Raw genomic sequence first — 15,743 nt, forward strand, 5'->3', positions numbered from 1 at the left:
GATATTGGCTCACTACAACCTCTGCCTCCCCAGTTCAGGTGATTCTCGTGCCTCCGCCTCCCGAGTAACTGGGTCAGTAGGTGTGCGCCACCAAACCCAGCTAATTCTGGTATTTTTAGTAGAGACAGTGTTTCACCATGTTGGCCAGGCTGGTCTTGAACTCCTGACCTCAAGTGATCTGCCCACCTTGGCCTCCCAAAGTGCTGGGATTACAGGTGTGAGCTGCCATGCCCAGCCTTGGGCAGGTAATTAAAATGGAAGAATATGTGTGAAGAAGTGTGTTGCTACTTTGGACTGGGTAGAAGAAGGAGAAAATTTCCACGAGAAGCAAATAATAGCAAGGAACTAGCCATGGAAGAACAAGGAGCAGGGTATTCAGGGCAGAGGAAATGCTTCCCAATGTAAGGTTATGTACTGAAAAACATAAGTGCCAATGCCCCCACACCTTTGAAACCAGCCCTACTGTCTGACTTACCAACAGCAATCTCCCCCTCCCTCCAGATCTTTGGATCAGCGCTACCAAATGTAAAAAGTTCCCAGCTACTCCCAGCTCACTTTCCTCCCTAGCTGTCCCTACACTTCCAACAGGATATGGATAGTTGTAGCTTATTCTCACTCAATTACAGCCCATCTAGATCCTTCTTATACATAGCTCCACACTAATGTTGATGCTTGGTAAGACCTCTCTCAAAAGCTTAGAGTCTTAAGTGAAATCACTGAAAAATAGTGAAGTAAATCACCGACACCAGGCTTGGAGGTCTTCCAGGGCCCTTTTTTACAGGAATTTGAAAACAGGCACATTCCATTGTGTCCTTTGTTAGAGAGCTGTTGACAATAAACAGAGTTCAGAATTTGTGCTGTAAAACAGCAAACAGTGAACAAACCAAGGCTTTCTCACACAGGGCCCCACTTTCCTGGATTCTGCTGATCCTTACACAGGATTTAAGCCTGTATATTTGAGAAGTTTATGGGGAACTAGACTCTCAAAGCATTTACTTCTCAAATTCTTTGTTATTTTGACTGCACTGGAGACTATTCTACAAGCCACTATCAGAATCCACCCATCTCTGGTTCCCGTAAATATTATGTCTACACAGAACTATGTGAACTATTTCTAAGCTAGAATACGAACCAGGGCTTGAAAGCTTGCTGGTGGAAATGACCTAAGAAGAGCTTTAAAACTTAAATGAGAGAAAATTCAGTAGCAAAGGAAAAGTGGGCTAAAGGATTATGTACATGTTTGTAGCTCAGAAGGTAGTTCAACTCTCAAAGATTGATTATTCAGCCCACCCTAGATTATTTAAATCCAGCAGCAAATGTATGCTGACATATTTCTGGGGGCCCTAGGGTGACACTCACTAAGGCAAGTAAAAGAAGCTGAAGTCAATTCCCAGAGAGGTGATTCCTTTTTTTTTTTTTTTTTTTTTTTTGAGACGGAGTCTCACTCTGTCACCCAGGCTGGAGTGCAGTGGCGTGATCTCGGCTCACTGCAACCTCTGCCTCTTAGGTTCAAGCAATTCTTCGTGCCTCAGCCTCCCGAGTAGCTGGGATTACAGGCGCACGCCACCACACCTAGCTACAGAGAGGTCATTCTAGCGTAGTTGGGACTGATTGTTCCAGGTCATGGGGACCAAGGGAAGCTGAGGTGGCAACTGCCAACTGTCAGTGATTCATGAGAAGGCAAAAACTAGGCAGCTGCTGCCATGCATCCTGGAGCTGAGGACTAAATTCAATCTGATTGGGAATGTCTTTAAAAGAGAGGCTGGGTTGGGGGAGAGAGAGAGAGACAGGAGCTCCCTGTATTGCCCAGGCTGGTCTTGAACTCCTGGGCTCAAGCAATCCTTCCACCTCCGCCTCCCAAAGTGCTGAGATTACAGGCATCAGCCACTGCAGCCGGCCTGATTGCAAACTTCAGATGCAGGAATCTCCTCTCTTCTTTGGCAGTCCTGTCCTCTAGAACGTTTGTGAAAAGGCATGGAACATGGAATTAAATATGAGCTACTAGCATTATACATATGTTCTCTGCCTCCACCTCCCACTCTTCATCTCAGTTCAGCCTACTTTTTATCCAGATCTCAAACTTAAAATGTCACATCCACATAAAGGACTTTCCCCAGCAGCCAGGCTGAATTAGGAACGCTTTAGAAGCCCTCATTCCACCCTAGGCTTTTCATGATTAGCACTTACCACCATTTCTAATCATACATTTATTTAGAAAGCATTTGGGCTAATTTCTAAAAATTAAATTCCACAAGAGTAGGGATCTTTGTTTTAGTCACTGATGTACCCCCAAGGAGTTAGAGAAGCCTGATCCTAATAGCTGTTAATTGTTGAATTAAATGAATTCATTTAGTGTCTATTTCCCCACTCCAAGAAGGCAGACGCCTTGCCTATTTTACTTATCACTGACTCTCTAGCCCCTAACACAGTATCTGGCGTACAATAGCTGCTCAAAAAATACTTCTTGAATAAAGAGAAATAATGACAGCTAATATTTATTGAGTGCTTGCTCAGGAATTATGCTAAGTGCTTTACAAATATTGTTATGGTTTTTGTTGTTGTTTTGTTTTGAGACGGAGTCTCGCTCTATCACCCAGGCTGGAGTGCAGTGGTGTGATCTCAGCTCACTGCAACTTCCACCTCCCAGGTTCAAGCAATTCTCCTGCCTCAGCCTCCTGAGTAGCTGGGATTACAGGTGCCCGCCACAATGCCTGGCTACTTTTTTTGAGATGGAGTCTCGCTCTGTCACCCAGGCTGGAGTGCAGTGGCACGATCTCAGCTCACTGCAACCTCTGCCTCCCAGGTTTAAGCGATTCTCCTGCCTCAGCCTCCTGAGTAGCTGGGACTACAGGCGCCCACCACCGCACCTGGCTAATTTTGTATTTTTAGTAGAGACAAGGTTTCTCTATGTTGGTCAGGCTGGTCTCGAACTCTCAACCTCAGGTGATCCGCCCACCTTGCCCTCCCAAAGTGCTGGGATTACAGGTGTGAGCCACCATGCCCGGCCTACTTTTTGTATTTTTTTTAGTAGAGACAGAATTTTACCTTGTCAGCCAGGCTGGTCTCAAACTCCTGACCTCAAGGAATCCTCCTGCCTCGGTCTCCCAAAGTGCTTGGATTACAGGTGTCAGCCACCGCACCCAGCCCTGTTATGTTATTTAATATTCACCACAATTCAATGATGTAGGTATATTATTCCACTACTTTGGTTGAATAGGTTCAATAATTTTTTTTTTTAGTAGAGATGGGATCTCACTATGTTGCTCAGGCTGATCTCAAACTCCTGGCTCAAGCAAATTTTCCCACCTCTGCCTCCCAAAGTACTGGGATTACAGGCGTGAGCCACCACACCCAGCCAATTCAATATAATTTTTAAAATAATGATCTTATAATTTTCTAATCCACACCATATAATTGGGCTAAATATTTCCCCAGTGTAGTTGATAGTGCTCTGGTGACCTGCATAAGTAAATTTATTTCTCTAAGTACCTACCAGGGAATGACTAATAAGAGAGAAACTCAGGGCCAGGTGCAGTAGCTCACACCTGTAATCCCAGCACTTTGGGAGGCCAAGGCGGGTGGATCACCTGAGGTCAGGAGTTTGAGACCAGGCTGACCAACATGGTGAAACCCCATCTCTACTAAAAATACAAAAATTAGCAGGGCATGATGGTACATGCCTGTAGTCTCAGCTACTCGGGAGGCTGAGGCAGGAGAATCGCTTGAACCTGGGAGGCCGAGGTCAGCAGTGAGCCAAGATCACGCCATTGCACTCCAGCATGAGCAACAGAATGAGACTCCATCTCAAAAAAAAAGAGAGAAACTCAATCTCATGGGCCTTAATTATGCTAATGTTTCTTGCAATTAAAATATAGGCTCAGCTTCTAGAGACATTGGGCTTTGGAGAAAAATGTATCTATGTTGTGCTGGTTGCATTGGGTTCATATGCAACCACAGAACATACAGAATGCCTCCAGTTTTGCTAGGGGACACTGGAAGCAGGAAAAAAGTATGAGCCAAATCTTGCCCAAGATGCTAGTTAAACCTGCTTTGCCAGCGTCTCCTGTACCTACCTGGGACACTAGCTGGAAGGCAGGTTTGTTCCCTCCTCTGGGAGGAACCATGCCAGTCCCTAACACTGCCCCATCTGATCTGGCTAGATCAGGATTCGGGAGGTCAATAATCCCACCTCACCAGGTAAAACCAGAAGTGTTCAGGTGGTGCAGCATGGTCCCAGCAAGGAATGGACTCACTGAAAACAAACTGATCTGCCCAGAGTGGAAGTAATTCCAAGAGAATTACTCAAAGTATTATATTCCCCATATTGGAACCCATTCTGGTGAGATTATGTTACTCTCCTTTAACAAAGAAACTGGTGACCCAAAGAAGCATCGTGTGAGAAGTGGTCATCTTATAAGGAATATTAATTCTTGAGTTAAATTTTTACCTCTCCTTGATTTCTCTGTCTGCTCTTTGTCACTGTCAGCACCACCCCATAAATACTGAAGAAGAAACAGGAGTGTCCAAGGAAGATAGGAAAAATAAAGACAAAGCAGGGAATTTGTATAAAGCTACATATCTTTGATTGAAAAGGGCTATCCTTCAGTTTTAAATAATGTCCTTTTTTTTTTTTTTTTTTTTGAGACAGAGCCTTGCTCTGTCATGCAGGCTGCAGGCTGGAGTGCAGTGGTGCGATCTTGACTCACTACAACCTCTGCCTCCCATGTTCAAGCAATTCTCCTGCCTCAGCCTCCCAAGTAGCTGGGATTACAGGCGTGCACCACCACGCCTGGCTACTTTTTGTATTTTTAGCGGAGATGGGGTTTCTCCATGTTGGCCAGGCTGGTCTCGAACTCCTGACCTCAGATGATCCGCCAGCCTAAGCCTCCCAAAGTGCTGGGATTGAACCACCACACCCGGCCAGATAATGTCCTTTTGACTTTTTTAGTGTTAAAATGTCTTCTCATTTATGAAATGATAGTGATAATAAGTAGTAATTGTTGTTCGGTAAAATTCAAAGTTGGCAACCCGTGTCAATTCCCAAGCTTGTAAAAAAAACCTTTGCTTGCGCCTATAGTACATGGGAGTCTCTGGATGACTGCAGTGGTGTCTTCGGAGGTTTTAGGTGAGGATGGGGAGAAGCGTTTCCCCCCATATCTGTGAGTGGAACTACGGGTCTGCTGGGTGGGTTCCGAGAGTCCTGTGTCAGCAACTGATACACCATGAAGGTTGACTTTGACTAAAATGAATAATCTCTAGGATTCCAGCATCTTGTTTCTCAGACCTACCCAAGAGCCCAGTGCACCTGTCTGGTGCCATCTCACCTGTCGGGGAGGAACATGTCTGGTAATGTAATTTACATTAAATTTCAGGAGCCTACTGCTCACAAGAGAATTTGCCTTTTAAGAGTAAGACCCAAAGGGAATGGCAAATGCTTAATCCAAAGAAATATATTGCTGATGATGGAATTTTAGGGACAGTGAGGGAGGACTCCTTGGCATAGGGCATATCAAATCACATAGATGGGCATATCAAATCACATAGATGGGCATTTATCCAGTCTCTCTATGAATTACATCTCTTGACACTTGACCTTGATACTGCTCCATTTATGGGCCACCTCATCTTGCAGAATATTTTTAAACTTTAAAATACCCTCTGATTTATGGTTTTTGAAGCCCTTCCACAAGCATGACCTAGTATGACCCTCCTAACAGTCCCAAGAGGTAAGGAGGCCAGGTAGCAACATCTTCTTCATCTCTTTTTTTTTTTTTTTTTTAGAAGGACCCATTTTGCTCTTGTTGCCCAAGCTGGAGTGCAATGGCACAATCTTGGCTCACTACAACCTCCATCTCCTGGGTTCAAGCGATTCTCCTGCCTCAGCCTCCCGAGTAGCTGGGATTACAGGCATGTGCAACCACACCTGGCTAATTTTTTGTATTTTTAGTAGAAATGGGGTTTCACCATGTTAGCCAGGCTGGTCTTGAACTCCTGACCTCAGGTGATCCACCTGCCTCGGCCTCCCAAAGTGCTGGGATCACAGGCGTGAGCCACTGCACCTGGGTACGTCTCCATTTTTATATCTGAGGAAAGGCAGACTTGAAGAGCATGAGTGGAAGAGTGAATTCCATCATGGCTGAGATGTGAAGGAGGATAGTGTGAACCTGGGCCTTGAAAGGCCAGGTAGGTCACGGCTCCTACACATCCTGGCCTGGGCCAAGGCCTCTTCTTTGCCAGGGAAACCTGGCAAGGGGAGGCTTCACTCAGCACTAAGATGGAGAGGTATTGAGGGAAAATATACCCACAAATAATAATCAAGCATTTATACAGCATTTAGTATTTCCACACCAACAACTAATAATCACTGTATCATAGCAATCCTCTTGGGTCAAAGCAAACATGTGGGGTCAGTGAGTTTGCCAGACCCCATTTTATAGATGAGGAAATAGGTTGGGGAAATTAATCATCTTGTGGTTTAAGGAAGTCAGCAACATAGAAGGACATCATGGTCCTTATGTTGAATCTGGTCATCTAAACAGAGAGGCTTAGCCAAAACACAGGGCAGCAAAAGAATATGCATGTGTGTGTGCATGCAAGCATATATGAAACAAACTGCTTCTCACAATACCATCAAAACGATATCTATTTGGTATTTCCTAGACTAAAAATTCCCTGGGTCCTACATCATGGCCCATGACCATGTTTGGGCCAAACAAAAAGAAAGAACTGGCCTGGCCAGGTGTGGTGGCTCATGTCTGTAATCCTAGCACTTTGGGAGGCTGAGGCAGGTGGATTGCCTGAGCTCAGGAGTTCAAGACCGGCCTGGGGAACATGGTGAAACCTCGTCTCTACTAAAAATACAAAAAATTAGCCGGGCGTGGCAATGTGCACCTGTAATCCCAGCTACTCGGGAGGCTGAGGCAGGAGAATTGCTTGAACCTGGGAGATGGAGGTTGTAGTGAGCTGAGATTGCGCCATTGCACTCCAGCCTGGGTGACAGAGCGAGATTCCATCAAAAGGAAGGAAGGAAGGAAGGAAGGAAGGAAGGAAGGAAGGAAGGAAGGGAGGGAGGGAGGGGAGGGAGGGAGGGAGGGAGGGACGGAGGGAGGGAGGGAAAGGAGAGAGAAAGAAAAAAAAGAAAGAACTGGCCAGGCGTGGTGGCTCATGCCTATAATCCCAGAAGCACTTTGGGAGGCCGAGGTGGGCAGATCACTTGAGGTCAGGAGTTCAAGACTAGCTTGGCGAATATGGCAAAACCCTGTCTCTATTAAAAATACAAAATTAGCCAGACGTTGTGGCAGGCGCCTGTAATCCCAGCCACTTGGGAGGCTGAGGCAGGAGAATCGCTTGAACCTGAGAGGTGGAAGTTGCAGTGAGCCAAGATCCTGCCACCACACTCCAGCCTGGGCGACAGAGCGAGACTCAGTCTCAAAAAAAAAAAAATCTAAGACTGGGACATGGAGAAGGACATGGAAATTTAGAGGTTATAACTGATGCCCTTGGACAGAATCATAAAATCGGTTCATATGCTAGAATCAAATCTAGGCACTTAGATATTCTGTCATCTTTCACCTTCCTCCCCTCTTCTTCATCCACACTGAGAAAATGCCCTCAGTCACCTCTTCCAGCTTTTCAGGTCATCTTCAATGTGCAGCGTAAATATTATCTCATTATTCCTCTTTCAGTGTAACCCAGATATATTGGCTCTCAGAGACCAAGACATGCTATATTCCTGGAAACATAAAGAGAGATGATAGAATTAGAAAGGGATGTTTGATGGTCTAAAAAGGATCTTATATCAGACTTTCAAATATTCCCTGGCAGTGTCAGGACAGAAGGGAGACTAGCCTAGCAATTTAATATATTTACTGGGTAAATAGTAAGCACTTGCAGTCCCTGACTTAATCAGAATGAAGTTCATTACGATAAAGAGCTGTGCCCTTTGGTCCTGTTTGCATTAAGCAGGCTCTCAATTTCATTTAATTTCACTCACATCTCTGAAGGAAATTATAGGCTATGAGGCTAGCCAAAGAGTCGGCGGGGAGGACAGATAGCAAGCATATCCACCAGAGGAGATAGAGGAAAGGAGGTAGTGGGCTAAGATTAGAGCATAGAGGAGAGATATTCTCCTTATCAACCCCAATCTATGAAACTAATTTTACTTTCTTGTTTTTAACTTGACGTTTGTATCAGTCTCTCTCTTTCTCTTTGGGTTTTAAAAACATGTTATCAGGTCATCTAAACCTTTTATGAAACACTTCAGACTTGTACGTGCATGAGCTGGTGAAGATTTATTATATTTGACACCATAACTACAGATTTTAAGGCATTCTTTTAAGCACAACTTGACTGAAACCCCTGAGGCTAGATCGCTATCTTTTGCCAGATGTTAACTTGGTTTCACTGATGGAAACCCAGGGTAAGGTTAAAACTGTTTCTGGACACATTCGTACCTTGGAATGTTTAACTCCATCAGTATATTAGTATTAGATATCAAGAAACTGGGCTCTTGATCTGTAATCCTCTGTTCATCTCTGTCTTCAATTTCTTTCTGTTTCTATTGGAGAAATCAAATGTTCCCCCCGATTTGAATTAAAACAGGCGGAGAGGAAAGAATAAGATCCAATGAGCCGGTAAATAGAAGTACCCACCCAGGTCCTTTGGGATTCTTTGGTATCTATTCAGGTTGCAAGAAATCTGCCCATCTCTGGGTGGGAATACGGATAAATGATGTCATTCAACAGAATTAGGACCAGACGGGGAAATGTATCCAAATCCTGCAGGGGGTAGCACTGAATGCAGGCTTTAGATATGGAAAGGCCTCCGAGTGCTCTCAAGCATAAACAAGAGTAATCGTGAAGGCAACAGAGTTTCTGGGATGTGGGTGAGAGGGTAACGGCACTTCTGAGATGTGCTGGGGGCTGGGAGCAGGGGTTATAACACCAAATATTGGGTTGTGACAGACGCCGGGCATGAGGGCCATGATTCCCACAATGGATTAGAGCACAGTGGAAATATGTCATCTGCTGGGCTGTAATCGGTAGGAGCAAGCTGCACGTTCAGCACGTTTTCTCCTGGATCCCATCCTTGGCGACCGATCTAGACCTCAGCCTCCAGGATCTGTTAGAGAAATAAACAAGTGGGAGACAACAACCAAAACAGCAACATAGTCGAGCGGGCGCGGGAGACGAAGCTCCGCCTTTGGAAGCCTCGGGCCAATCAGAAGCCTGTTGCTGGGGCCCGGTGTTTGGCCGCCTGACGTTCCCATGGAGACGGAAGAACGTTACACACTAAACACTGGCGACGTTGACGTCTATGCATTATATCCATGGAGACAACAGAGTAAACGTCATCCCCCCCACACCTCCCCACCTCCCTTAGCGCCAGGGGCTGAGGGAGCGACGCAGGCGTCGCCGTCACGTGCTGGACGCCGGGAGCGAAGCCGGGTGGGCGGGGCCTGTTGCTATGACTGCAGCTGCGGCTGTTTGGCGCTGCAATTAGAAAGTGCTGAGGTGGCAGTGGAGCCAGAACGGATTCTGGAACAGCTTCTCCCGCCCCCGGGCCAGAGAGGGTTCCCCAGCCTCTGGAAAGCCAGGACACCCCCTAGGCTGTCCCAGCACGCCTCAGCAGGTCCTGAGCCAACATCTCTCTGCGCTGCCTGTGACTCCAGACTAAGGGCCAAGCCGAGACCACTCTCTCCACCCTTAGTTGGCCATAATTGTCAGGGTGACCTCCCCGACCGACCGTCTCCTCCAGACAGCAGCCCACAGAACAGCCACTGACCAAACTGCCTTGCCCATGAGACAGGAGCAAAACCAGCTTAGAAAACTTTCCCACTGTTGGAGTAAACCCCAGAATTCTCCCAGAAAGGAGAAGCATAAGGAACTTTGAATTTATCTTTTATACGTTAAAAGCAGCAGAACTTGAGACATTCATTCCTTGGAGCTTTGTTGAAGAATTGAGGAAGGGGTGCTTAATAATCCCATTCAAGAATAGTTCCTCTCGAAGGGAGAGAAAACTCAGAAATCCCTGAGTACTGTGATACTCAAAAATGAGAAGGCCTGGAAAAACCTAGGTCATTAAAAACTGAAGCTTAAATTTCTACATTGCTTAATTTTATCTCGACTGCACAAGCCAACAGAGCGTGAGAAATCTCTGCGTGCCAGCCTCCTTTTTCGTCACACAACTCTGGAAACAGTTATAGGAATATTGCAGCAACAAATTGTAAACAAAACCAGGTCAAGAAACAGAGGAGAGGGCCAGGCAGGGTGGCTCAGGCCTGTAATCCCAGCACTTTGGGAAGCTGAGGCAGGTGGATCACCTGAAGTCAGGAGTTCAAGACCAGCCTGGGCAACATGGCGAAACCTCCTCTCTAATTAAAAAAAAAAAAAAAAAAAAAATTAGCCAGGCATGGTGGCGGGCTCCTGTAATCCCAGCTACTTGAGAGGCTGAGGCAGGAGGATCGCTTGAACCCAGGAGGTGGAGGTTGCAGTGAGTCAAGATCGTGCCACTGCACACTCCAGCCTGGGTGACAGAGTGAGACTGTGTCTCAAAAAAAAAAAAAAAGAAGGAAAGAAACAGGAGTGAAGAGTTGAGATGACCATGTGAAGCCAGCCAACCTGAACAAAATGTAACTTTTGAATGATAAGGCACAGCTGAGCGGCCCAGACTTTGAATTTTCTCCAAATATCATGATCTTCCATCCTGGCTGAATTTAAATGGTGTCTTTTGTATGGGGGAAAGCAGAGGGGATATTATTTGCTGGAATTAAAAGCAAGCCCTTGGGGTGAGCACATAGTCTGTTGCAGATGGTGGAGGCATAAAGAGGGATTTCATGAAAATGAATGGCATTCAGAGTTGGCCTGGGATTTCTCCATTCCTCCACCAACACATATCCAATCCCATTGTCTATCTCTGACAAATCAGCACCTCAGGGTCCCTTCCCTGTTACTCCATGGTAGCCCTCCCTGGGTCCCCATTCAGATATTTTACCACCTGCCCACAGAGCATATCCGTTGCCTTTCAACATTCCCTTGCTCCATCCTCTGACCTACCTATTACTCACTTCCCTGACATCCTTCCCTAAACACTTCTTCTTTGACGCCCTTCCCACTCAATTGCCACTCCCCAGGATTTTACCCAGTTGATCATTGCTCCCCAAACCCTTGCCCCATCCACTCATCCCCACCATAAAGTTTTTCATGTCTGGTCCTTACTTAATAGAAGACAGTAGCTTATTAGAACTGCTGTCCAGTTCCAAACAGAGGAAGAAGGGCACAGTGAGTGGAACAAAGCCATGATCAGCACTTTAGGAAAAAAAAATCCCTGGCCGGGCACAGTGGCTCGCGCCTGTAATTCCATCACTTTGGGAGGCAGGCGGATCACTTGAAGCCAGGAGTTCGAGACCAGCCTGGCCAACATGGTGAAACCCCGTCTCTCCTAAAAATACAAAAGTTAGCCAGATGTGGTAGTGCAGGCCTGTAGTCCCAGCTACTCAGAAGGCTGAGGCAGGAGAATTGCTTGAGCCTGGAAGGCAGAGATTGCAGTGAGCCAAGATCCCACCACTGCTCTCCAGGCTGGGCGACAGACTCTGACTCAAAAAAAGAAAAAAAAAAAAAAGAAGAAAAGAAAAAAGAAAAAAATCTTGGCCGGGCCCAGTGGCTCACGCCTGTAATCCCAGCACTTTGTGAGGCCGAGGCGGGTGGATCACCTGAGGTCAGGAGTTCGAGACCAGCCTGGCCAACATGGTGAAAACCTGTCTCTACTAAAAATACAAAAAATTTAGCCAGGCATGGTAGCGCACACCTGTAATCCCAGCTACTTAAGAGGCTGAGGTAGGAGAATCACTTGAACCTGGGAGGCCGAGGTTGCAGTGAGCCGAGATTGTGCCACTGTACTCCAGCCTGGGCAACAAAGTGAGACTCGGTCTCAAAAATAAATAAATAAATAAAAATAAAAACCCAGATAGTAGTTGAGATTCATGCTATACATCCAACCATAATGCAGATTCTGCTTATTACAGGATTATGGGCAAGGTAGCAATTTGCTAATTCTGATATTTTCAGGGAAGAAATGACAATTTCTACTTTTTTCTGTCAACAAATGGTTAAGCTAGACTTCTCTTTTCTAAACTCTCCCAAGAGCATAACAGCAGCTGGAAAAGAGAGAAACTTCAAATTCAGGTTAATGAGAAAGCCTGATTTATTGGTAGATTAGATTGAATCAGTTTTTGACATGGAAATGAAGTGGTTTGTGTTTTGTTTCAGATGGGAAAGCACTCATGCAATTTACCTCTAGGCACAGAAATAACCCATTTTAGGCCTGGCACGGTGGCTCATGCCTGTAATCCCAGCACTTTGGGAGGCCAAGGCAGGCAGATCACCTTAGGTCAGGAGTTCGAGACCAGCCTGACCAACATGGTGAAACCCCATCTCTACTAAAAATACAAAATTAGCCAAGCATGGTGGCGCATGCCTGAAATCCCAGCTACTCGGGAGGCTGAGGCAGGAGAATCGCTTGAACCCGGGAGGCAGAGGTTGTAGTGAGCCGAGATCATGCCATTGCACTCCAGCTTGGGCAACAAAAGCGAAACTGTCTCAAAAATAAATAATAAAAATAACCCATCTTGTCATCTAGAAAAGAAGTGGAACAGCAGTCCTTCTTATCTCCCTACTTGAAACTCAGAGTTAAGTTCGAATAAGATGGTCGTATATACTTTGCCCTTCTCTCTCGAGGGCTCTCTTTCAGTTCTTCAGGCTAATCAAGGACTCAGCAAGCCACTGACACAGTGTATGAGAAGGAGAAAATAAAGGCAATATTTATCTAATACTTTTGATATGCTAGGACTATGTAGAGTACTTGAGAGTACTCTATATGTTATCTCATTTTATCCTGTTAACATCCATGAGAACTAGGTCTTCATGTGCCCACTTTTACAACGGAAGAAACTGAGATTCAAGTAGTTAAATAAGTACAGAGCCAGGACATCCCCAACGATGCCATGGAATGCATGGAAAACCTCCACTTGGATCATTCCACAAGCTTTCTTTTCCATGGGGAGACTCTAGCCCCCTTTTCCAAACTTTTTTCTATTTTTTTTTTTAAAGAAGGGAAGATTGTGAGATCTGCTAGAGCTTCATGAAAAGGTGCTGACACCACAAAGAACACAAATTCATCCCTGCCTCCCGGGACTAGCCTATATTTCCTCATTGGCTCAAGATCCAAGGAGGCAAAGAGAGACATGCCCCAGAGCACACGCAGCAGAAAGGTTTGGGCGGCTTGGGGAGACTCTGACCTGCCCCAGGCTAGGGAGGGCATTACCTGAGTTCAACAACTCCCTGGAGAGCTCCACACAGATTTATCTGCAGCTGTCACTTACAACCAGCTCCTCCTTCCTCTTCTCCCTCCTCCCCAATGCCTGACCCTGCAGGGAAGCACGTCCAGCACGAATTCCTTCAAACCTCAGCTGCCTTTAGGATTTTTATGTGTCTGAAGAGTTCCCTTCTTGACAAGCATCATTAGTCAAGTCCAGTGGGTGGGAAGGGCATTTCCCGGTGATCCTGGGCTTGGAGGAAGGGGAGACCCTTCTCCCTCCTGGCTTTGGCAAGCAACCCTAGAGAGGTCCAAGTGGGTGTCAATGAATGCAGACAAGCCAGAGGGGTTCTTGCTGGACAGGAATGCCCACGGGCCACACCTTCCTTAGCCCTCAGAGCACTTCATCATGTCTGGACCCGTGAATGGGGTGGCAGTGCCAGGGAGTGGGTTCTCCCAGTGTCTGGCTCCAACAACCGGTTTACTGTGATGATTCTATTTGTGTTCCCTGTGTTCTGTTTGGCTTGGCAGCAGGGAAGGAAGAGGGCAACAGGTTCACTCCAGTTTGCACTGGGTTGTTCCTGCAGCCACACCCAGGCATTAAAGCAGGCGGCTTGCACCCTGGATGCCTTTACCTGGGGGCCCTTGGTGTGCAAAAGCAAAGCGTGGGAAGTATTTCCTTTTTATGGGCCAGCCAGGTGTGGCTGGCATTTCACCTATTCCTGTATTACTAACGTCATCCAGATTCAGGTCAAAGTGCAGGTTTCCTAGACTCCCATCACCCTGAGATCCGGGATCAGCGGATGGTTGATCAAGTCCATTTGGGCTGGATTATCCTGAGTTCCTACTACTCATGGGCACTTAATTCCTGCTTCTAAAACAAAAATCTGTCCAGGCACGGTGGCTCATACCTGTAATTCTAGCACGTCGGGAGGCTGAGGCAGGAGGACCACTTGAGCCCAGGAGGTCTAGGCTGCAGTGAGTTATGATCATACTACTACACTCCAGACTGGGAGACACAGCAAGACCCTGTTTGTTAAAAAAAAAAAAAAAAAAAAAAAAAAAAAAAAAATTCTGGGCCAAGTGCAGTAGCTCATGCCTGTAATCTCAGCACTTTGGGAGGCCGAGGTGGGCGGATGACCAGAGGTCAGGAGTTTGAGATCAGCCTGACCAACGTGGAGAAACCCCATCTCTACTAAAAACACAAAATTAGCTGGGTGTGGTGGCACATGCCTGTAATCCCAGCTACTTGGGAGGCTGAAGCAGGAGAATCACTTGAACCAGGGAGTCGAAGGTTGCAGTAAGCCAAGATCACGCCATTGCACTCCAGCCTAGGCAACAAGAGCGAAACTCCGTCTCAAAAAAAAAAAATTCTGAGGTCAGGCAACTGTGCTGTACCTTGGAGGACTGGTGCCCCCAAAATTGAAATATGGTCTCTCCTAAAGCATTCAAATTAGGGGTTCTTTTTATACAAGGTGGTAGCTTTCAAGGAAAACAGACTTCAAGGTCAAATAGACTTAGTCTAGAACTCTGGATTTGCCCCCTTACTTAGATGAGCCTCCATCCAGAACTAAAATCTCTAGCATGTGAAAAATAAAAGCTAAGATTTATGCTACTACATGCCAGGCACTGTTCTAAGCATTTTTGTAAAAACTCATTTAAGCCTCAAAACAACATAAAGAGGTGAGTAGGTGAGTAGATTATTATCATCCCCTCTTACAGATGAGAAATGGAGGCAGAGAGGTTAAGGAGATTGCCAAAGGTCACACAGCTGATAAATGACAGTGCTAGGATTCGACGAAAGGAAGTCTGGAACCCATACGGAAGCGGAACCAGAACCTCTAGAACACATCTCAGAACCAGAATGGTAGCGATGTTCCTGGAGAGCCCTGCTGTGCCGGTGGCTAGATGCCTTAGACAGCAGACACAGACACAGCACCCCAGACCCACCCTGTCATCTCTGTGCTTCCCTTCTGAGGCTCCCAAGTCAACTTTGGAAAGGGCCTTTCTTTTTTCTGAGACAGGGTCTCACTGTCTTTCCCAGGCTGAAAGTCACTGAAATGCAGTCACTGAAATGCAGTGACTTTATCCTAGCTCACAGCAGCCTCGACCTCCCAGGCTCAAGTGATCCTCCCTCCCTATCCTCCTGAATAGCTGGGACTACAGGCACCCACCACCACACGAGGCCAATTTTTGTATTTTTTGTAGAGATGGCGTTTCACCATATTGCCCAGGCTGGTCTCAAACTCTTGGGCTCAAGTGATGGCCCGCCTTAGCCTCCCAAAATGTTGGGATTACAGGTGTGAGCCACCGCACCCAGCTAGAAAGGGCCTTTCTACTAGCCTAAACATTGCCCTTGCCCTGGACCCTGGGGCAGCCTTCCTTTGAATGCAGAGATTTCCTGGCTGAAGGTCACAGTCATGGACATCCAG

At 46.4% G+C, this 15,743-nt stretch overlaps 1 protein-coding gene across 1 annotated transcript in view; it reads left to right on the forward strand.

The window, feature by feature from the left end:
- Positions 1 to 15,743, forward strand: part of LOC101176243 — a 31,732-nt gene that overhangs the window by 942 nt on the left and 15,047 nt on the right. The gene's annotated exons all lie outside the window — the stretch shown is intronic.

The sequence above is a fragment of the Nomascus leucogenys genome, chromosome 22a, assembly GCF_006542625.1.
Source record: "Nomascus leucogenys isolate Asia chromosome 22a, Asia_NLE_v1, whole genome shotgun sequence".
Classification (NCBI taxonomy): Eukaryota; Metazoa; Chordata; class Mammalia; order Primates; family Hylobatidae; genus Nomascus; species Nomascus leucogenys.